The sequence below is a fragment of the Diadema antillarum genome, unplaced genomic scaffold, assembly GCF_040938485.1.
Source record: "Diadema antillarum isolate AM-2024a unplaced genomic scaffold, OU_Dant_1.0 scf00000036, whole genome shotgun sequence".
In the NCBI taxonomy this organism is placed as follows: Eukaryota; Metazoa; Echinodermata; class Echinoidea; order Diadematoida; family Diadematidae; genus Diadema; species Diadema antillarum.
The window spans coordinates 689,643-714,891 of NW_027270925.1; the positions used below are offsets into that span (position 1 = coordinate 689,643).

At 36.2% G+C, this 25,249-nt stretch overlaps 1 long non-coding RNA gene across 3 annotated transcripts; it reads left to right on the forward strand.

Annotated features, from left to right (window-relative positions):
* The first annotated feature begins 462 nt into the window (after positions 1 to 462).
* LOC139708455 (uncharacterized) lies at positions 463 to 21,386 on the forward strand. 3 transcript variants are annotated; one of them, XR_011709359.1, is made up of 7 exons: positions 463 to 617; positions 1,922 to 1,966; positions 3,956 to 4,066; positions 4,735 to 4,868; positions 5,909 to 5,981; positions 15,755 to 15,778; positions 16,510 to 21,386. It is a non-coding gene; the product is annotated as an uncharacterized lncRNA (long non-coding RNA). The 3 variants fall into 3 exon arrangements; XR_011709358.1 differs by having other exon boundaries at positions 5,909 to 5,973; XR_011709357.1 differs by lacking the exons at positions 15,755 to 15,778; positions 16,510 to 21,386 and having other exon boundaries at positions 470 to 617; positions 5,909 to 12,976.
* The last annotated feature ends 3,863 nt before the right edge of the window (positions 21,387 to 25,249 follow it).

Below are 25,249 nucleotides of genomic sequence, written 5' to 3' on the forward strand. Positions count from 1 at the left end.
CTGTCCAAAAAATCTCGTAAACATTTAGTGTCAAAACGCACCCCCCTTGAAAAAAAGCTGGTGACGCCCCTGCTAGTATGTGAAGACAAAGTTGTGCGTAAATTGTTTCATAAAGCTGTTCGTATATCAAGTTACGAACAACTTACGAGCGACTGGTAATCACTTTTCGATTGCTATAGTTATTAGAATTTCAATAATTCAGCACAAGAACTGATCACCAGTCGGTCGAAAGTTGTTGGTGACTTTACGAACAGCTTTATGAAACACCCACGAATTCTCGGGCGTGTGCGACGGGCTTTCCATGGTAGTATCGCGTCTCTCGCAGTGCTCCCTCCGTGATCCACACAGTGCATGCCTGCGTGGAGTGTACGTACGTACCAAAGAGTATAGAAGCGCACGCGTGCTCGTACGCTTATACCATGGCTCTACTCTGTTAGTAGCTCCATGCTTTATGCGTAGTACCTTACCCACATATACAATACGGAGGTGGTGTACGTGTTTGTCAATTCGTAACCTACTGCATTGGCGTGGCAGCGCAGCGACAGGCTCACAAATACGACTTCTGAAGACCTTTGCGTGAGACTGACGGTTTGATTAGTTTGGAGTTCGAGTACCAGGTGGGTATTAGTCTGTAAACGCAGGCATGCCTAAACACAGATGTTTGGGTTTTTAGAACAAAATTTCATGTGTGTAGTCGTGGTGCTGTTAGTGTTAGTGACTATAATAAACGTTAGGGTCTATCAGTAGTATCACTCTTATGTGTTCAGTAGTGTCTGGGGACATGCCCATCGTATCACCACAGCTCAGGCCCTATACGTGTACGAAGCTGTTGTAGTGCGTAGACCGTACGTTTAAATGTCAGGAGTATCAGGAAGGAAGTTGCGAAGTTTTTAACGTTAGACCGCGTTTCCTGAATGGACAAGGTGTGAGCCATATCATGATTTGCTATGTAATTACTAGGAAGGCTAAGTTCCAAAGAACCTACTTTAAGAGTTGACGTTGACTAAGAGGGCTTAGCGTTACTCTGGTGATTTGCTTCTGCCAAATCTGGGCGAGATGCGGGCGCCATACTTTAATGCGTAGCTAACACCACGACCAGTAGAGGGCGTATTTTACAGTGCTATATAGCGGTGATTCCTGTCCCCCTTTCCTGTCCCGTAAATATTCCCTGTCCCCCTTTCCTGTCCCGTAAATATTCAATATTGAATGATGCGCCTTTAAGCACCACCAACAACAACAACCCTTTCATTTCACCTTTTTTTATAGGGGGCATGCAGGGGAAGAAATATAACGTTACTTAGCCTGGACCTTGTTTTGTCATACAGAAGTATCATTCCTGTTTAATCATGAAATGTAACTGAAGAGAAGTCATTTATTTTCCAATATGTAGTCCCACAATTACACATCACAAGCTTGACTTTGACCTAATTTCACTGAGTTATGCTGACCGTGTTATAACAATAGGGTTTCCCTGTGCAGATGTGTGCACAGTGAAAAATGTGTTTTTAAGCAAGATTATAAGTTTAAAAGATGGTTTTCCTTTGTTATAAGAATTGTTTAGATTGCAGGAACAGTAAAATAATTTTACAAAGATTTGTATAAAAAATTTGGGTGTTGTGCCTCATATTCCTCTCAAGTACCGGTATGTATTTTCAGAATGTGTGTACCTCACATTATTAGTGGTCTGTCCTTAACACAAGGTCCTCAGGACCAGAAAAATGTGCTTGTTATAATGAAACCTTGTTATATCAGGGTTACAAAAATAATACAATACAAATTGAAATTACAATCTAGGACCACAAAAAAATTACCTTGTTATAGTGAACTTCGTCGTATCAGTGATAATTGTAGAGAGTTCACTGTATAGCCTATACAGGTATTGTTGTAACGTTTGTATTTTTCCTTTCTTTTCTTTCTGCAGGTACTGGTTGCTTTGGAAGGAGATTTATGTTGGTCTTTGTTGAAAGTACGTTTGTGTTTGTGTTTGTTATTTGTTGAATCATCTTCATCCTACATTTCATCTCATACCATTTCACCTTCATCCTTGAATATTCAGTGAATATTCACTGAGATTACATCTGGAAATTCATCCTGGAATTCACGAACTCATCCCTGAAATATCTGAAATATACCTGAAATACCTGAACTTTACCTGAAATACCTTAACTTGAACTTTACCTGAAATACCTTAACTTGAACTTGAAGAAAGCTGAGAACAGAGAACTTCTGAGTGCATGAGAATAAGACAGTATCAGAAGGAGAGAAAGTTTCAGAATCAGAGGCAGAAAGGGTTAGAGTCAAAGAGAAAAAGAGTGAAATCAAAGAGAGGAAGAGTGAGAGTTGACGAAAAAGGAGTAAAAATTAAGCAGAATAACAGAGTTTTAAAGAGTGTTTGAATGAAAGAGTGCATTCTTTAAAAGGATAGTTAAAAACTGGAAAGAGAATTGTCCTAGAGAAGGCGAGAAGTTTGCTGGAAACTTGAAAATAGAAACAGTTAATTTGAGAAAAGGTGTTTAAGAGTCCAGATTACACTGAAAGATTATTAAAGAGTGCCGTCATAAGACGAAAGCATTATAGTGTTGTAAACTAATTGGGGTAGACAAAATTTGCACCTTCAAGGATTATTTGATATTTGATATATTCTGCATTGAAAGTTGCTGCAAATAAATCAACTACAGTTGGCAAGAGCTAATAGCTAGGAGTTGAAATTTTGAAGGAATTGTTAAAAGTGTGAGAAACAATTTATGAGGTGAGGCGAGAAGTATACTAAAAATTTTATGTAAAAATATTTTTTGGTATCTTGAGTCTTGAATTTTCGTTAATTGTTAATAGGATAAAAGAATAATTGAAGAGCGCCATCTTCAGATAAAAGCATTTTAGTCATAGTAAATGAAGGGAGAGACGTTAATATTGCACCTTAAAGGGCTATTTATAAATATTGGGCTGTGAAAACAAAAGCACAATTAGTAAAAGACATACCTTTATTGCAAAAGGAGTCATCTCAAAACAGAAACATTACTGTTTCTTTAATTGTCAGTGAAGACAAAGAATAATTGGTGAAATTGAAATTTTTGTTGCGAAAGACCCTACCCTAAGAGAAAAACATATAAGGGAGACCGATTATTGTGCAGTTAAGGCAAAAGCATAATTGGTAAAATTGTAACCTTCTTTACAAAGAGCATAATCTCGAGATAAAGGCATAATTTAGTCAAATCAAATGTTAGAGAATTGAAGCTGAAATTTCTGTTGGCAGATATCGTAAAAGGAAATTGGCATAGCTTTTCTATAAAGTAGGAATTGAAGCACGTAACAGACAAAGAGTGCCACCTGTTGCTAGAAACAAGCAAACATTGTAGAAATATCCCCACCTGTTGGTAGAAACATTATATGGATCGGTGTTGCAGCCTTCTGCTGGAATTTGTATTGCAGTGAAATATAGTACATGTACTGTACACATGTATTAGTGCAACTTTCAAAGCTATTCAATCCGACAATTTTGTTACCAATCGCAGTACTAGTGGAGTAGGTGTGATTCATAAAAGTATAGTGATTCAAGGAATATAACTGTGTTGATTGACAGTTGATTGATATACATTTATTTAGTAATAGGTACCATTATACTTTCAAAGATTCGAAAGCCCTGTAGTTTGACAATGGAAGCAAGTGAATTCAAGATTGTTATTGGTGATATCCTAGATATCCTCCATAGTTGTGACTTGATGAGAAATGTAGAGGTCAGTGAATGTGATGCATGTTGCAGTGTGATCAATGAAAATGAAAGCAGAGTACCATGTGAGGATTGTGGCAAGCAGTTTCATGTGATGTGTACAGGAACTATTTCTCATGAGGCTAGAATGTGTGATGCAAGGTTGATTTGGATATGTTCAGCATGTGGAAGCAATAATATTGCCCATCGCATCTTTGACAAAATTGGCATTCCTTGTCATTTCAATAGATACGAACTTCTCGAAGACCTTGGTGATGAAGATTTTCATGTTGATGTTTCACTTACATCACGCAAGAGCAACCAGAGAAAGAAACCAACGAAGATGAGACTGAAAAAGAGGTATGTGAGAAGAAAGAACAAACGTGGTGTTCTAGAAATGACAAATGTGTGTGTGGAGGAAAGAGCAAATTGTGACAGAGATGAATCAGATCCGACATTCATCTCAAATCTCACTAGGAGGCAATTTGAACCATTAGAAACTGCAGTTGATGATGGTTGGACAACTGTGAAATCAAGGAAGACAAAAGTGATTGAGAAGGCCAAACTGACAACATCCCAAACAATGACTAACAATCCTAAGACCAAGACCAATAACAAGAGCACAGTGAGATCAGTAAATGGTGTGATTCTCCAACCTGGCGTGACCTACATTGGCAAAGCAATGAAAGGCTACTATCTTGAAAAACAGAGAAGAGCCAAGACCAGCAAAGGCAAAAAATCAAAAGTAGAAACAAGGCAAGAAGAACATGGTGAACTCGTGAAGCGAAATATGAATCGAAACTTGGACACAGAACGAAATGATAGTCTGCAGGTGTATACTGAATCTGTATTGAATGTATATTCAAAGTGTGTTCAGTCACCTCATGTTATGGCAAAATACTCTGAGCAAATCTATGCAAAAACACAGAGAAGTTGGGCTGATGTGGCTAAAAGCACTCCGAATATGACTAATGGATGTTTCGTACTGAGTGGTGATCAGGCTACATGTGTCTCTGTCCTTTCCACAGACATTGAAAAAGAAGTTTGGAATGTAAACAGGCTCTATGGAGGTGGAAATGCACGGCAACCAAGAAAGAAAGGTCGTTTCACGAAGATCCGCAACAAACAAAGTGTGCCAGTGGTTAAAAATGCTGACTCACAGGTGCGTAACAATGAAAAGGTGAAACATTACATTTTTGAAGGAGAACATGCAGCAAAGAATGAAAAGTTGTGTAAGAATGAAATATCTGACCGTGAGGACAGTAATTCCACAAATAGAGACAACACAGGCTCGAATGATATGTCCAAAGTGAAGTGTGACAGAATCCACGATATGCATGAACTAAACCCATGTTACAGCGAAACAAAAGATGTTGAAGGTGACAGTCAAATATCAGTGAATGAATTGTTCTCTGTGAATTCTACTACAAATGTAAATGTTCACTCTCCGTGTCACAAACCTGTTTCAGGTATGCAAAACATGTGTGTTCAAGTTTGTAATGAATCAATATTCCTGCCTGAACGTGAAAAAACTATTAATCCATCTGATTGCATAGTAATGAATGCTGGTTCTGCAAATAGTGTTGACCACCATAATTCATATGATGTTCAAGAATCGTCTGTACTTATATTAGATGGTGAACCAGCTGCAAATGATTTAGAGACTGAAGAACGTGTCTGTAAGCCTGTTTCTCTTTCAGATTCAGAATATGATAGAAGGCAATCATATCCTCTGACTAAAACAATCGCACAAGGAAATTTTAATCAAGGTGATCAACGATTTGGTTATACTGCTGGCAAACAATGTGCATGTAATTCTATTGTGGCAGTTCTCTACATTCAAACAAAGAATGGAATCGAAATGAGACCTCGTGATCTTGATCAGATTCTGACCCTTGGGAATGAGTTGTATTATTACATAAAGAAGGATTCACAACTGAATGAAGAGCTTGTAATGATAGATGAATTACCGAAGGAACTTCATATTCTGGATGAAAAATTTCAAATAACCTATGGTGAATCGAAATATGGAGTGTTGGAAGGAGATCAAAACAATTTGTCAAATTTTGGTGCTTTGCCATTGAGTCAAGCATTAGAACAAGAACTGTGCCGATATGATGCATGTCTTATGAATTTTGCTGAGAGTACATTTGCAATCATTAGGCATCACAGTGGTTATTATGTGTTTGATTCTCATTCCAGAAGTCATGATGGATACTTGGTACAAGATGGATGCAGTGTCTTGCTTAGCATTTCATCATGGCAAGGTATACAGGTACACTGTTTGAATTTGGCAAAATCTATGGCATGTGATTTACGTACTACTCAGTTTGAATTAACCGGTCTGGCAGTAGAATTCAATTCTAAGAAAAATGTATTGACAACTAGTGGCTCTAAGAGATCAAAGACCCTAAATACTGCGTGTGGGAATATAAATGATCAAAACAGCGACTATTCGCAACATTGTCATCATATTGAAAGAAATCTGAGTTATAGTGATGAGACTCAAAATGTAACAATAAAGGAAACCAGAGTTAATGTAAGCAGTGATGACTATGGAAGTGAGAATGAAGTTGAATTTGTTTCACTTGAAAAGACAACACAAAGAAGAGATAGAAACTTCAAATTTGCACCAATTACATATGTAGACAAGCAGTGTTTGTGCAATAGATTAAATGTCAATTACTGTGGCGCAGCCAGTGAACCAGTGGAAGATACAAATGAAAATTTGTGTATGAGGAAACCTGTAAATATCAAGAGAGTTATGGGTGATGGCAACTGCTTTTACAGAAGTATTTCTCATGTAGTTACTGGCAGTGAAGGAAACCATTTCATGCTCAGGAAATCCAATGTGGCACATTTACTGGAAACGGGTGATTTATTTAAAAATTTAATTAACACAGTGAAATATCAGAATGTCAGGGACTTTGTACTTCAAGAGAAATTGATGGATTTAGGAACATGGGCTGGTCACACTGATATTAGTTCAATGGCACATATGCTAGATTGTGATATATATGTGTATGATGATCGTACAAAAAATTGGCAAATTTTGTCTGCAAGGAAACCGGGGTACTATAACAAGGTAACAACTGAAAGAGGCATATATATTGTGTTCACTGGAAGCAATCATTTTGATGTAGTTGAAAGTGTAACTGCTGTTCAGTCTAGTACTTTGGATGAAAAATTAAGTGTGTTTCATGTGAATTCAGATGCAAATGTGGAAAGTAAAAAAGAAAGTCATCATGAATCATCTAAGGCTACCGAAAACTTGACATTGAAGAAAGGCAGTGTTAGAGTGAAGAAAATGATGTCCAAACAAATAATGGTGTCAAACTTGCAAGAGACACAAATTCCATTACAAAACACATGTCAACAGACAGTAGTCGATGTTGATGCATCCGAGGTGAAGCAAGTGGGAGAAATTAAAAAGATTAATCTCATGTACACACCTGTGAATAAATTTGACAGAGAGAAGTTTTGTTGCAAATTAGGCATAAAGGTTAATGACAAATGTAGCAGTAATGATGTGCCAAAAGATATGGTGGAAAATGGTAATATTACTGTCCTGTCACAACCATTAACTATCTATAAAATTAGTGGTGATGGAAATTGCTTTTACAGAGCTATGTCATATGTCACATGTGGCAAGGAAGATTCACACCGTGATGTTCGAAAAGCAACAGTTATGCATATTTTACAAAACAAGCAAGATTATGTAAGCCTTTTAAAATCAGGATACACAGATGTTGTAAAATACATTGCAAAGGAAAGAGTATTCAACAATGGCACATGGGCTACAGAATTGGAAATAATGGCCTTATCAAATCTACTAGATACTGATATTTATACATATGAAGAAAACTGTTCAAAATGGAAATTATTTGGTGCAAGCAAACTTCAGTTTGGAATTGTTACATCACAAAGAGGTGTTTACTTGCAACACACAAATGGCAATCATTACGATGTTGTAGAGTCTGTATGTCCAAGGATCCAAACATTAAGTTCATGCCAAAACTTGTCAAGACCACAAAACATTACCGCTATGGAAACGCCTGTGACAAGAAAGAGAAGACTCACAACTGAGAGAAAAGTTACGAAACAAGTCGGTGATTGTCAAATAAATGTATTGAACAATGAAGTTTTAGAGGATGACATTGAACGTGCTGTTAAAATGAGTAGGGATACTGAAGAATCTGAAGAAGTTGAAACTACAAGGCAAACTACAAAAAGGAAAAAACAAAGAAAAAAAAGTAATGCAAATATTACCAGACGAAAAAATAGAGATCGAATGAGAGCACAGAGAGAAAAGAAAAAAAATGAGCAAAGACAGTTAGAAATAGAATGTTTATCAGATGTTCAGCCTTTTCTATTCCGCAAACTAAAAAATGCAGCTGCAAAGAAAGTAAAATATCAAACAGATGAACCTTACCGGTTCGAAAAGAGAAGAGAAATTAAGGAGAGACAAAGAAACAGGTACTTGTTCGATCCTACTTACAGAGAAAATGTCAAGAGAGCAATGAGCAGAAAGATGAGAGCTAGATATCAACGCAATGCTTTATTAAGAGAAAAAATCAAGAAAATGATGAGGACAAAGATGAAAGCTAGATACCAAAATGATGCTTCATTTCGAGAAAAAATTAAGAAAAGGATGAGAACAAAGATGAAAGCCAAATATCAAAACAGTGCTTCATTCAGAAAAAGGCTGAAGACAATGAGGAAAGTAAACTATGGGTGCAATGTTCTACATAGAGAAAGGCTTAAGAAAATGAGGAAAGCTAGATATCAAAACAATGCTTTATTCAGAGAGAGGCGTAAGAAAATTATGAGGAAAGTTTCAAACATTAAGTACAAGACAAATTTTTTGTACAGACAGCAGGTTGCAATGAGAAACATGAAACGAAAAAAACAAGAAAAAATGAATATGAGAAATTGTGACCATGTTTTGAAAAAATTTAGGGAAATTGTTTCACACGGCCCTGAATATGTATGTTGCGTATGTTTGAAATTATTATTCAAGAATCAAGTATTGAAGTGTACAAAAGCAAAATATAACGATTTGAGGTGCTTAAAGGAGGAGTATTTACATACATGCAGCGATGACTGTGATATTGACTGTCAAATAGTAAAGTCATCAAGAAATTTTTTATGGGTTTGTTACACTTGCCACAGGAAATTATTAGCTGGTAATATGCCTGCTGAAGCTAGCAGAAATAATTTAGAATTACGTGCTATTCCTGCGGAACTTGGAAATCTGAATCAGTTGGAAACACATTTGATTGCACTAAACATTCCATTTATGAAAGTTTTGAATTTGCCTAAAGGAGGACAATATGGAGTGCATGGCCCAACAGTTTGTGTACCTTCACGCACAAATGAAACTGTAAAGATATTACCTCGACCGGAGACTGATGATCAATTAATTCGCGTAAAGCTAAAGAGGAAACTGTCATATAAAGGACATTATGAATATCAGTTTGTCAAGAAAAACAATGTCCTAGCTGCATTGGAATATTTGAAAAAGAATAATAAGTGGTATTCTGATATTGCTATTGATAGCGAATGGGACTCTGATTTATCAGACAAAAATAGTAAAACAGCTTGTGGTAAACTATTTGATTTAAGTGAAACTAATGATGATGATGATGATATAGAGGATGATCAAGATGGACGATTACAAGGCATTCAGTTGGGCACATGTTTGCAGAAGGTCGATATGAGACAAGAAGTGCTTGATCAGTTTTTTGATGATATTATATGCTGTGCTCCTTGTGAAAAGAATAGTCCTGTGTCACTATTGATGGATGAGAGTAATGAGGCAAAATGTTTTCCTGCTCTGTTTCCAACAGGCCAGCCAACATTTCATGATACCAGGTACATTAAAGTAACACTTGGTCGTTATTTGCATAATCGTTTGATGCATGTAGACAACAGATTTGCAAAAAATACAGAATATATTTTCTATGCTCAGTGTATTTATGAACTGCAACAAATACTTTCTAGTGTTTCTATAGCTGTCAGAAAAAGCTCAGAGAAAATAGATAATTCCACATTGATGCGATGTTCAGATCTAAAGGATGCAAGAAAACTTCATGAGATACTGGATTCGAATAAAGGATATAAATTTCTGAAACAAATACGAGGAACACCTCCATACTGGCAATCTACACAGAAAGATGTATTAGCAATGGTTAGACAACTTGGAAAGCCTACATGGTTTGCATCATTTTCATCAGCTGAAATGAGATGGCCTGAAGTTATTAACACATTGCTAAATCAACAAGGTGATGGGAGAAAAGCAAGTGATCTGGATTGGACAGATAAGTGTAATTTATTAAAATCAAATCCAGTGACAGTAGCTCGTATGTTTGATAAACGCTTTCATGCATTTTTGAACAGAGTGATTCTTTCTGAGGCAGAACCTATTGGCAAGATAATTGACTATTTTTACAGGATTGAATTTCAACAGAGAGGATCTCCACATACACACTGTTTATTCTGGGTTGAAAATGCACCTAATTTGGGTGTCGAGAAAGATGAAACTGTCATAGATTTTATTGATAAGTATATTTCATGCAACATTCCATGTGAGGATGAAGATGAAGAACTGTATGAAATAGTGAAGAATGTTCAGCTTCACTCAAAGAAACATTCAAAATCATGCAAGAAAAAGGGAACCTCCTGTAGATTTAATTTTCCAAGACCACCTTCTGAGAAAACATTTGTTGTGAAGCCTGATGATAATCCAGAAGTTACAGATGAGGCTCAAGATGTTCTGTCTGCAGTAAAGAATTCATCATGTGTGGAAGGCAAATATGATAATGCTAGGCAGCTCTTTGAAGCTCTTGGGATGTCTCAAAAGGAATTTGAAGATGCCTATAATGCTGTAGCTACAAAAGAAGATGTAGTCATGAAAAGAGATCCAAAAGATATATGGGTTAATCAATATAATTCATTCTTACTCAGAGCTTGGAATGCCAATATGGATTTGCAGTATATAACAAATGAGTATGCCTGCATTGTTTATGTTGTGTCATACATGTCAAAAGCAGAAAGAGAAATGAGTTTGCTCTTGAAAAATGCTGAAAGTGAAATGAGAGAGGGCAATGAAGATGCTCGAAAGAGTATGAAAGAAATAGGACATGTGTATATGCAAAACCGTGAAGTTTCAGCACAAGAAAGTGTGTATCGTGTTTGTGGCCTGAGATTGAAAGAGTGCTCAAGAAAAGTAGAGTTTATACCTGTTGGACCAAACCCTGTGAGAATGAGTCTACCACTGAGTGTTATTCAAAGCAGACGAGACGATGATGATAGGAGCCCATGGATGCCAAGCAGAATTGATAAATATAAAGCCCGACCTGATGGTTTTGAATTTGAAAATATGTGTTTAGCCACATTTTGTTCAAAGTATAGACTACTCAGTGAATCTGATATAAAGGGTAAGAAACAGAAACAGAGTGTGTTTAAATTGAGAGATCAGCTGGGCTATATACAAAAAAGAACAAGAACCAATGATGCTGTAGTGAGATACCCTCGTTTTTCACCGACTGTAACCCCAGAAAAATATTATCAGAGTATATTGCAACTATTTTTGCCATATCGTACTGATAAACAGTTAAAACCTGACCAATTTTTGACATATGAGGAATTTTATCAAAATGGATCTGTTCGAATGTTTAATAAGAATTTGGAAAGTGTCAAAAGTATTGCCAATGAAAATCTCAGGCAGTATGAAAAAAACGCTGATACAATTGATCAGGCACAAGAATATCTTGAGAAATTTGGTGCACAAGAAGATGCATGGGGATTACTCTGTCCAGAAACAGAAGTTGAAAGACATGAAACAGCTAAAATCCATGTAGAAGTTGAAGATGCTGACAATGAGTTTAGAATCCCAGATCTTGAATCTAAATCTCAGGAGAAAGAGTCATATGGCATAGAATTTCGATCATGTAGCATTTCGAGAGAAGACAGTAATGTCTTATTAAGAACTTTAAACAGCAAGCAGCAAAAAGTGTTCTACAAAATACGACAATGGTGTCTTGACAGAGTTAATGGAAAAGAAGCCACACCGTTTCAGATATTTGTGACAGGTGGTGCTGGAACAGGAAAAAGTCATCTGGTGAAATGCATATGTAATGAAGGGACAAGAATTCTAGGTAAAATGATGCATAATCCAGATGATCTTTCAATTATGAAAGTAGCTCCAACTGGAATTGCAGCCTACAATATTGATGGTAGTACTATTCATAATGCACTGTCCATACCCATTTCTGCTTCATTACCTTATCAACCCCTTGGAGAAGAAAAGATAAGTCATTTACGTACTCAGCTGGGCCAATTACAGATACTAATAATTGATGAAATATCCATGGTTGATCAGAAGCTACTGTGGTATGTACATGGACGTTTAAGGCAAATAAAGCAGACGCGTGATGATGCTCCATTTGGAAAGGTTTCAGTTATTGCAGTTGGAGATTTTTATCAGTTACCCCCAGTAAAAGGTACTCCTTTGTATAAAGATACATTGCAAAGTTCTTTATGGACAGACAACTTCTCTATGATTAACTTGGATGAAATAATGAGACAAAAGGATGATGCAGACTTTGCTGTTCTTTTGAACAAATTAAGGGTAAAAGAAAAGAAAGATGAATTATCAAGTGATGATTTTGCAGTTCTTCAATCATGCCAAACTGGAGAGCAATGTGAGGATGCACTGCATATATATTCTTCAAACAAACAAGTAAATGACTGGAATAAAATAATGCTTCACAAGAAATGCACAAATATCATCTGTCTTGATGCAGAAGATTTTGAACTTGGCGATAAGGGTAAAAACAAAGCATGTGACAAGCCACGGAGATGTACTAAAGCTTCTTTGCCAGCATATCTTTGGGTTGCTGAAAATTCTAGAGTGATGCTGATCAAAAATGTGAATGTGACCAAAGGTTTATCAAATGGCTGCATTGGCACTGTAACTGACTTAGTAAGAGTAAATGAAAATGCCAGACCCTCAAGTGTGCTTGTGAAATTTGACAATGAAAAAGTAGGAACACAGTCAATAGAAATGCAACAGGAATCAATTGGGAAAAAATATACGAGGAAACAATTTCCCTTGAAATTAGCATATGCATGCACAATACATAAAGTACAGGGCATGACAATGGAAAAAGCTGTTGTTTCTCTGAAAAATATATTTTTGCCCGGACAAGCATATGTTGCTCTGAGCCGTGTCACATCAATACGTGGACTAACTATTGAAGATTTTGATCCCAAAGTCATATATTGCAATCCAACTGTTAAAGAAAGTTTAGAAAACATGCCAACATTTGTTGATGAAAAGAGCTTTGATAATGATGTTTCTGTTGCGACTCTGAATATAATGCTACATAACATTCAAGGTCTTAAAGCACATTTCAAAGATATCCAATCAAACCTCCTATGTAGAAATTCTGATATTATTTGTTTAACTGAAACTTGGCTTAATGATGACATTTTTGACGTGAATTTAGATCATTTTAAAATGTACAATCAACCTCGGTCAAAATCTTATTCAGATGAAAGTCCCTTATTTTCGGCACTGAAAAATCAAGCACATGGTGGAGTTGCAGTGTACAGTAAAATCAAATCTATTAGTAGGCTGGATTTACATGTCAATAATCTAGAATATATTACATTTGCAGTAACTTGTCCTTCATGTCTCATTTCTGTGATATATAGACCTCCCAGATATGATAAGAAACAATTTTGTGAGAAACTGAAGAGACTACTCGTAGAATTGCAGCAGAGAAGTACGAAACGCATAGTTATTGGTGACTTCAATGAAAATCTCAGACAAGGTTCAAGTGATTCATGTGTGCATAAATTGATGTATTCTTACGGATATCAACAACATGTACTTGATGCTACAACAGAAGGTAATACATTGATTGATCATGTATATAGCACAGGTATAGACTCACTTCATGTTGAAGTTATTCCACTTTACTACAGTTACCATGAGGCTATCAGAATACAGTTCTGATGAGTGATGTCTTGAGTTTACGCAAAGTAATGTGGCACATATATTCAAATCAATTGATATTTATTTTCTTTTGTCATCATATTTCCTTTTGTAATACAGAATGAGGAAAATAAAAAAGTGTGAATAGGACAGAGCATACAGCAATTCAAAAACAAATGAGTAGAAGTGATACTTATGATCAATACTGAGGTGTTTGAAGTTAAAAAAAAAAATTGCAATGAGTAAAACATGTGAAGTATGGAGGGTTCCACTGGGAAGATTATGCTTGTGAATATGAAACAAGACTTCAACAAAAGTATGACTACTAGTACTACAGAAAACAGCGACATTATGAGACAGAAAGTGACAATTCAGTGATTATAGACTTCCTAAATATGACCCAAAAATAATGTGAGAAATTATGGAAATTAGTTGTTGAATTGCACCAAATAAGCACAAAAAGCATAGTTATTGGTGAATTTAATGAAATTCTCAGACAAGGTTCAAGTGATTTGCTTGGCATAATTTGATGTGTTCTTATGAATATCAACAACATGAAGTTGATGCTACAACAGAAGGTGGCACATTTATCGGTCATGTATGTAGTATAGGTATTAATGATCTCACCATTGAAGTTATTCGCCTTTACTACAGTTACCATGAAGCTATTTGAATACTGTTTCACTGAACTTGTTTTTACTAATAACATTAGATGTTTATTCAAGGTTTTTTTCACAATGCTGAAATCAAATGAAATATATTTTCATCTTTCATCATACATATTTTTATGATGTTATGGAGAATAGATGAAATATGATGAATGAAATGAACAGAATGTTCAACAGTAGTGAAACCTTATGATAATATTAAATTGTAATGAATACTGAAGTGATTGAAGTGAGGAAAACAGTGTGCCATGAGCAAAGTGTGCAAAGGGTGGAGAGATCCACTGAAGCGACCTTGATTGTGCACAGGAAACAAAACTTGGGCAACAATAAAAGTACTACATAACACATTGACATTATAAAGAAAAAATAAATAGACAACGACAAGAGCATGCAACAGAAACAATGATCTTTGATTGCTTGTTGAAAGAAATGTGGGCTTGCATGTCAAGAAGAAGGAAAAACACATAAATTGTGTAATTGCAAAAATGATTTAAAGGACTGTAATTATAATGTTACATGTATGTCAGCAATAGTGGTGATATTAAAAATTTATGAAGTGGTAATGCTGAATCTAGGTGAGAATTATCAACCCTTTTCACAAAGCAGTAGCTGAGCTGGTAGTTGCTCTTCTCTAAATATCATTGTTGGAAATGTAACTATAAAAGGAAGATACAAGTTCAGTATGGAACAGAAATAAAACAAAAGACAGAAAATGGAATTGAAATAGAATAGACAAAGAATAAAAATAGAACAGGCACAACAGAAATAAAACATAGCCCAGAAAATGACAGTGCAGAAAGGTAGATTTTGGCATAATAATCATTTTGAAAAATATTTTTTTTCAGAGAATTAAATGCTGATAATGATAAGTTTGTGTTACTATTTGATGAGCGTTTAGAGCTGAGGAAAATCAAATTGTAAATGCTGATGAAAGTGCTTTGAAATAAATGGAAAAAGTAGGAGTTGCATTTATATGTGCAAAACCTGATCAATAGGCATATGTTGTAATTGATAGAAATGAATATTTCACCAGAGAAGATAGAGTGAAATCCATGAGTGATCATGTATGTGGTGCAAGAATTGTATTTATTACGTAAACATTATGAGCTACATAGCACAAGTTTTGATTGATTTCATGCAAATTTATGAAAAATGTTTTGAGTTTTCAAACCCCTGTTTCTCAAACATTTGCTTTCATTGATTGATGTCATTGTTTCTCTTTAGCACCCATGGTAGTGAGAATAAAGCACTGGCCAAAATGAAAAAAGCATCAATTAGGTGTATTTCATCTAGGTGTTTATGGCTAACATCTTTATGTCTTTACATTTGCCTGGTGAATGATGAACTGGTCTGTGCTTGTGCCGCAATCATGTCCAGCCTTGTACCCAAGTGTTTCCACCGGTGAGTTTTATTTCTTTTTTGCTTTTTTTTCCCCCTACTTTTTGTCAGATTTGTATGCATTTAACTTTTCACACAACTTTTTGACAAAATCAGGCTCAATCATACTCAGTGTTCAAATTAAATTCTCACAATAATCTCTCCAGGTGTGTTTTTAAGCTGTATTAGCATAACCTGTAGAATTATGCATACACAGGTGTTTCTTCAGAATTATTTTTTTTTCCCCTGAAATGTTTGTAATATATGTTCTATCATCTAAAGTCTGTGATCTGAAACAGTTTGTTAATTCCATATTACATTTATGAAATGTTATTCACATATTCCTTATTCTTATAAATGTGACTGTACAAGTGTAGTTTTGTTCTGTCCAATTTACATCGTAGCTAAACATGATATACATCCAGAGAACTATGATGTATATGCTGTACTCCTGTAAGAGAAATAGGTGTATGTATTCATGAAAAGAAAGGTTAACATAAAAGGTGATGTGATGTTATGTGAAGTTGTGAATGTTTCAGTACAGTTGTGTTCGCAAGTTATGACTACAAGAAATTGGTTGTATCTGTCTAAAATATGTAAAACATAATGTAACTTTCTTCGTAACATTTGTGATAATGATATTTATGTTCTCCCATTCTAACAACACATATTTCAGTTCTTTCATTTTATCGATGTTAAAAGATAAGCAGTGTACTTCATTTGTAACAGTATGTTGTTTATGTATTTTAAAGCAGGGTCTTGACCAACAGAGAGAACACACCAGCTTTGCTTTGCAGCGTTGGTGTAGCACAGGGAGTAGAACTCTACTGGTTAAAGGCTCAAAACCAGTCAATTGGACCAGGTGTGGATCGCATCTATTTCAACTGTGTGGACAGCTGTCAATCTTGGATCAAACTTGGTTGACATGCAAGCACTTCATATCAGATGATAACAGATGAGCAACGTAATAGTTTCTCAGGACTTCCACTCTCTTCCATCTACAATAATTCTAAGCACAGTGAACAGTATGCATGATAAATGCTAAAGCAAAGGGTATAAATGTAATTGAAGTATTGTGGAATGATTTACGCAACATAAAATACCTCAATAATTATTAATTTTATGTTTATGTGGTGGTAATCAGATCATGTGTAGTATTGGAAGGTACGGTAAGTTAGCCATAGTGGCATGTTAAGCCACCGTCCCTGGAGACACTCAAGTGGTAACGTGTTAATGACCCATAGCATAATCATTTACACCACCATATTGTTTTCGTGATTGACACAGAAACGTCTTTGATTAAGGGCAAAACCAAAATGTAGACCATAAAAGTAGAAGTATGTGAAATGCAAATGTGCAGTATTTTTACATTTTTCCATTATGGATCAAAGCTATGACTTAGATATTAGATGATGATTGTGAGAAGCAAGTGTGGGTCTTTTTTTCTGTTTTATCCTTTGAATAATTGCAAAGATGCAAAGTTTAAAAAAAATTAACAACAAGATTTTCATGACTTAGTGTCTTTGCGCTCGCGCAAACGAGAAGGGTATTCCCCCTCCCACAGTAAGGAGCCTTTTTTAAATTTGTAGCTGTTAATAAAGGATCTGGTGCATAATTAAGTGACTATTGTTTGCTAATTTGGCATGATGAAGGGAAATACACCTTCAATTGCAAGCATCACTTCAATCCTTTTAGCTACACTCCTCATTTTTGGTTCAAGTTGCAATTTCACTTGATGTCTGAGAAAAATGGGTACTATGTGTGAAATCGTGAGACAGACCCTAAATGCATGAGTCTCACCATAATGAGAGACTTGGTCTGTAATTGATGCATATATTTTGTGTATGCACATATATGTAAACCTTCAGTAATGCTCTAGGTGTGGGGTTAGTTGAGGAAGACTCTATGACCCTGTTTACAGTGTGGGGCTGCACCATGCTGCGGCCAAGCCGTGGTTGAGCATAACCTCAATTGCGAGGCCAAGCCCCGCAATTTTGTTCCTTTACACTACTGGGCTCGGCCGCGCTTTTATTTCAAACCTTTTAATATTTTGTCATAGTGGCGCTCTACTTGTAAACAAACACAATTCGGTGTTGTCTGGTTTTCAGACCCTTTGCCAACTGAATTTCATGGCAACGAAATCACCGTTCGGGCAAAGGCCTTTTCTGAAGGGAAAGATCCTTTGCAGGACAAGATCACATTAAACTATGCTAGTTTTCGATGTTGAGGGGGTTAATATCCTGAATAGTGAAATAGTACAAGTACGGGGTTTGGAAACCAGAATAAAATTGGCAGCGCATTTGGCCCCATTTGCGTTTACACAGAGAAAAAGGCCAGGCTCAGCCGCGGCTTAGCCACCTCCAGAGCGAGGCCAAATGCAAGGCCAACTTTGGCCTTGCATTTGGCCTTTTGCACGTTTACACTGAAATGGAGGTTGGCTGGGCTATCGTTGAACTGCGGCCAAGCCTCGCATCGTAAACAGGGTCTATGTGGCAAATTGAGCTATGGCTCAACTTGCCCTAAAGACCTGCATTCATGTCCATGGTACAATTGAAAACATAGTTGAGACCATGGACAATTTGTATGGAGCACTAGGCGTGGTGTGGCCTATTTTGTTAGGAAATTAGTCATTTGTCAACGTAATGACCATTTCTTTAAAAAATGTTCATTTCATTCAACATTTTGAAACATTACAAAGTGACTGATTTTGTAATGAAATAGGCCATGCAATATTTAAGGCTCTATTCAAATAGTCCATGATTTCAATTTTACCATCTTCATAAATTTATGCCATAAAGTCTAGCACATTTTACTAAATATAATGCGTGTAATCACTTCATACTTTTAAATACTTCTGAGATATGAAACTAAAAAAAAGAAGTCCATTTGATTTATGTTGGATAGTAAAAAACAAAACAAAAAACAAAAACATGTTTTTTAAAGAGAGTTTCAAAACTTACACTGCTTCTCTGTGTGGGAGTAGCAAGTAAGCACTACATGTAGCTACCTCGAATTTTTCCAGAGGATTAATTGCAATGGCATGACACAAATTTCTGCAAGACACTCAGTTATTTCTGATGCATCATGCGAAAAACAAAAATTGACCCATAATACCTTACATTCACCAAGTGCAGATAAAGTAAAATTTTAAACCATTTGAGGGTTTTCATGAAACAAGAATGGAATTTGTGTGTAGAATATGTTTCAGTGGTAATTCTAGATGCTGCATTTTTCTGGGGAAAAATATATTTGAAGAGGTTGCTTTGTCATATTTAGAATTGTTGAATATTGTCATTTGAATTGAATCAAATGATGGAAAAATCTTTTGTGTTATAAATTGTGCATTAGGAAATTTAGTGTCCATATAACATATTGTCAATGTGACTTGAAAGAAAATGATGGCCATGTTGAAAGTAGCTCTCATTGCTTATTCAATATTTTGTTTCATTGTAAGTGTAATCAATTCCAGCAGTATTGATGTTTTAGTTATATGTTTTAATAGATATTTATTGCCTACATATCAGATATGACCTGTGACAAAAGTGGTGCCATTTTTGTAGCTGCTTGCTTTCTTCAAGAAAGCTGCCATTGTTAATTGATGTTTTTTGATATTGTTTATAAAGGTTTAAAGTTGAAGGGAAGAAATGTTTCTCTTTTGTATTATAAATCACAGATCAGCAGTTTCTACTGTTTTTATATTCAGCTGAGCATTGGTTAGTGTCAAAAAAGGCTGCCATTGTCATAATGATTGCCATTGTTTATTTGAAATTCTTTGACATTGTCAAATCAATTTAAGGATTGGAACTATTTGTATGTGTGAGTGTGTGTGTGTGTGTGTGTGTGTGTGTGTATAAATCAGGAATTTCATTGTCCATGTTTTAGTTAAAGTGGCAAATAATTGAGTCAATATTGTGACAAGTCAATTTTTAAAGCCATGATGCGCCAAGTAATGGACATCATGAAGACTGTAGTTGATGTCCTGAACCCCGGTCAGATTCCAGTCCTTACATGTAATCAAGCACTCTACACTATGGCAAAGGGGGTCCAATGGAGCAGCCCTAGAAGTTATATTCCAGGGATTATTCCATAGTGATTTTTGGTTGACGATGCGTTTTGAGGATATCCTGACTCATATCACATTGTGTCAGATCTAAACACACATTGCAGCAGATAGGATCAACCCAGTCCTGAATGCAGTTTGCAGAGCTATCTCTGGATGTCTGCGACCAACAAGAGTAGATGACCTTTATTAACTGTGTGGTATTGCCCCACCACACATCAGGCGAGAGGTCTCAGCACAGATGGAGAAAACCAAGCAAGAAGTTAACCCTCGCCACCCACTCTACAATCGCGAACTTGCTAAAAAGAGACTCAAATCCAGACGCAGTTTTCTCCATTCAACCGAATCCCTTGATGGCACCGCCCACGGTCGAAGGATTACCCTATGGTCCAACCACCTCCAGTCTGTGACGAATAAGCTCTCCTATGGACCAAGTGAATCACTCCCTCCGGGTTCAAGTGAGGCATGGCCCACCTGGTCATGCCTGAATCGCCTACGGACAAGAACAGGACGATGCAAAGTCCTCATGCAGAAATGGGACTACAATAGGGATGGAGAAACTGCTTGCAACTGTGGGCAGGATCAGACAATGCAACATCTTTTGGTCTGCCCCCTCCTACCAGAGCCATGCACTGTCAATGATCTGGAGACTTTCAACACCAAAGCCGGATCCTGCACTCTGCACTGGGCAGGACTTGTGTGGTGACTCGAGAAGAAGAAGAAGAAGAAGCAGATAGGTTGCAGACAGATTCTTGCAGCATGAGAGCAAACTGAGCAGGAGACAATTTGAGCTATCAACTGTGGTTACTAAAAATGGCAACATTTTTTGCATAACATAATTAAAACCAGACGACTCTGCTGTACTTCTTGGTCTCTAATGGAAGAGACATTAGCACCAACAAAGATCTCATCACCACACAAGGTAGTGACATTCTTTGCTGCGATTGTCCGGACATGTCAGATGATAGCACCGTGCACGTGTGAGGAGGCAGACACTGGTACATCATATACTTGTGCACCTATAGGATGCCGTACATTCGCAGATTAGCAACGTGCCAATATGCACTGTTCATACAAGTGTTGCACCCTTTGAGCTTGTCCTAGCAGCAGCCATCACCGGAATATCCATGAACAGTGGATTGCCTTTGGAGCTGGGAAGAACTTCAGGTTCATAGCTTCTTTATGGGATCACCAAAACTTGGCTGATGTGTTGCCATGCCAATGTTTCATGTTTTTAGTGGCTGTGGCTTAGCGTCTTGTTTTTGTAACAAGGCAGAAAGATTGCGTGGGTACCTGGACTACCTATGAACAAATCACAACCGTATTCAGCGCCTTCTATGCTATGCAGACTTACATACTATTGAGGAGTAGATGCAGCTCAATGGAGCAATTTGTAGTTTGTTGGAGTGTCGCTGAAAGAAAAGAATAGATGCAGAGTGTTAAAGTTGACAATGCCAGAATGTGACTTTGCAGTGTGCAGCTCCTTATTTGTTGTTGTTGTTGTTGTTGTTGTGTTTTGTTGTTTGTTTTGTTTTGTTTTGTTTTGTTTTGATTTTTTTTTTTTTTTTTTTTTGTGCAGGGGGGAATTGGCCTGAGTTTCAAACCCACAAAAAAAAAAGGGTGCTGGCAAGCATCTTGAAAGGTAGCTATTTTTGTCACAGGTCAAATCTGAGATGTTATGCACACAGTAAAATTACTGATGTTTGACTGAAAATACCACAGGAAAACATTTGCACCCAACAATGTATTTAATCTCTAATATCAAAAACTTGCTAATAAAGATATATAGCCATTTTCATAATGGTCACCATTTTTGTCAAAGTCAAATTTGCCTAGCTCTACATCCGTATTTAAGCTAGTATTTTCACGTACAGTTATTTTGGTAATGAGAAGATCACATGAAGTGTATTAACAGGGTATTATACAGTAGAAATCAGTGTGTGACCAGTTGGACTGTCTGTTGCAAATGTTGCGTAGAGAATTCTTACAGTTTTGAAGCAATCTTTATGGAAATAGGGATACATCATGAAATTGAGGCTTCTTGGCTGAGCAAAACTGGAAGGGTGTCATAATTTTCTTGTTACTATTTGCTGTGTTTTTCACTTTATATTGAAAGATACAACAGAGGTTAATGTTAATTGGGCAAAATTGTATACCTCATTGGAAAACATCGAGTGTTGTTGTCTGGGAAAGCTGATTTTTTTTTTTTCAGCCTTTTTTTACAGGAATCTGCCACATATTGTCAGTTGAGAATGATAAGGGCTTTAAGGTGCCACTGAATCTATAATGTTCAAGACAACTTAATGCCCTTCTCATTCTCAACAGATGAGTATGATGGATGTGTGTCAGTTGAAAGTTCATGTCACAGAAGGAAATCCCCCAAATATGCAAATGGAAGTGATAAATCAAGGGTCTTTTGTTTGATATTGGTATGTAAATGTTACATGTAGAATTGCACAGATGCGAATTATGAGGTATGCAACAATGGAATGTTGTGTGAGCAAAACATGCCATTCTAAAAATGTCTGTCAGTGAATGTGCTTAGACTGTAATTGCACAGGTATTATTATTGTTATTGTTACTATTTTTGTTATATTTATTTGTTTCATTCATTTACTTATTTATTTATTCATTTATTTATTTGGCCATGCAATTGCAATTTAAAGTACAATTTCATGTTACATACAGGGTATAAAGACTCATGTATAAACCCATAATTGCTGGAAATTGCACATGTAAACATAAATGTCAAAGTTGGGTTGAAGCAAATTGACCAAGTTTGCAACTGACATGAAAGAAAGTTAAGTCACATGGCACAGAAATTAGGGCAATGAACATTGCATGTTTTGTAGACATGGAAATGGAAAAAATGAGACTTCCTGTGATGCAGCCATAAATAATGAATGAGTTGATGAGAGTTGAGAATAATTGCAGAAATCAATTTAAAGCTCTGTTGTAGTTGATGCAGCTGTATTGTGTCAGTTTAGTTCAGATTTCAGAGTTCTACGCTTATTCATACAGTGGTGAAAATTATGGATAGATATTTCCCTTGGAGCAAGACTGAAGGTGTTATGTCAACGGAACTGTAACACACAAACTATGAATCAGTTTGAAGCTGACATGCACTTCAGAATGTGGTAAAATTATTAATACCGGCACATGTATGCAAAAGTTGCAGCTACCGTACAGTGTAATTGTGTACTTGCAGCCTTATTTCAATAAAAATTGGATTAGTTTCATGATTTGAGAACAGACACAGTGCATAAATTATGTATTTAGTGTTGATATTTTGGGTGCTTGTTTGTTAAAATTATTCCCAAGGTTCGCTATTCTGAAGGGTCGTTAATCCGAAACACAGAAATTTCCTGCACCGAAAGGTTCGTTAATCCGAAAATGAAAAAGGGTTCATTATCCGAACATTTGTGGCGTTATTCCTAAGGTTTGTTATTCCAAAGATTCATTAATCCGAAATGAAATTCGGAACAATGAACCTTCGAAATACCAAATCTTTTGACTAAAGAGCCTTCGAAATAACGAACCTACACAATAACGAGCTGTAACCAATATTTTAAGTCTTGAGATCAAATACTTGATTAGTTCATTTTGTTCATTGCATGCAAGGCAGGTAGTGATATAACAGTGGAGTAAAATATACCTGTACATGTGCCACTTTGACGTAGAGATACAGCAATACATACAAAAAGTGCATTGGCTGTTAATCCCCAACCATTGTATGTGACAGTGTAAAGGGATGGCACAGTATTGGTGGAGATGAGGATCGTGCTTTTAACTTTTCGCAGGATACCTAGTAACTTATGAAGTAGTATGTAGCATACCATTTGAAGAGGAATTCAAAGTTTAATTGAAGAAAATCAGGTTTGGAATGACTGAAACTTGAATTTTTCATGGATTTACATGTTCTTTCATATTTCATAAAAGGTTTCTCATTATCTTACCAAAAAAAAAATGTTAGAAAGCCTGAAATTAGGTCTCGAATAAAACTTTATTGCACAATCATTTTAATGAGTCAGAGCATGCATTCATCAAGAGTAAGAGCAAAAAAGCTTACACACGTATGCACATAAGAGGTTGAATGTGTGGTTACAAAGTAAACTATGCTTTTTTCATGTGACAACAAATATCTGGTGTATCAAATAGGAATAGTAAGATAATTTTCAGATGATAAGAGTAGCCGGTTCAATATCATTCATAAGAGCATGCATTAAGCACACAATGGTGATTGTGCTAACTACAGGTATGTGGGTGGATAAAAAGGAATACACTGTATATGCAATAGCAAAGTACAGTTGTATGAGCTATACATTGTTTAACAGGCAAGTGTTAAAAGAATATGCACACAACAGAAACTGTGTAACACGAAAGCAACATTATTTATGGAATATGAATATTTCTGTTGTTCACCTATGTGTACGCAGATGGAATTAACCATGACCATGACCATGAGAGTAACCAGAGTAGCTGACCCTTGGTGAATCTTTTAAGAATGCAATAAAGAAACATATCACAACAATCAAAATATGATAAGAATCTACTTTCTTCCTAAGCTATTCAGAGGCGTAGATATGCAAGGCAAGTTGCTTTTGGGGTTTTTTCAAACGTGTGTGTCTGTGTGTGTGTGTGTCTGTGTGTGTGTCTGTGTCTGTGTGTATGTGTGTTTGTCACAAAAGATGTTGCTTTGGTAATCACAATTGTCCAGAACCTTAGCTTGTGGAGCAAAATTCTTCTACAGTATTAAAACATTTTTTTTTTTTTAAAACAAATCAGTGATTCGAGTCTTGATCGTAATAGGCATGACCATACAGACTTCATCTGTGTTTAGAGACATTGGCCGTGTGATGTTTGGATTCTCATTTAGAAAAATGGAGTCATATCTGTCATCTTTGGTGCCAAATTCTGCATACACTATAACGAAGATACAGCAACAAGCACATATGACCTTTGACCCACCTTCATACTCCCTAGATGGCATCTGAGCAAAAAGTGGTTGTTTTGTGAAATGATTCTTGCGACATCGTCTATACGTGTGCAAAATATGGGAAAGATAGGACCGGTATTCACCAAGATACAGGATGAAACATTTATGACCTTTGACCCTAATTTGCATATCCAAGATGATGTCCGATCAAATAGCTGTTATTTTATGAAATGATGTACGTGACATGAATTAAACATGTGCAAAATATGAGGGTGTTTTGAGTCATTGCAAAGAAAGTTGCAGAAAGAAAGAAATAACTCAAAACATCGAAGATAAGCTTTAATTTCAGCCAAATTTTTTAACGTGATCCCGACATCGTATGACAAACCAAAGGGAACACATACGATTACAACATATTAAAATCAAGGAGAAAATCTCCGAATGGTAAGTGAGCTAGTGCTCGATATTTAAGACAATCATGTCAATTTTCACATCTAGA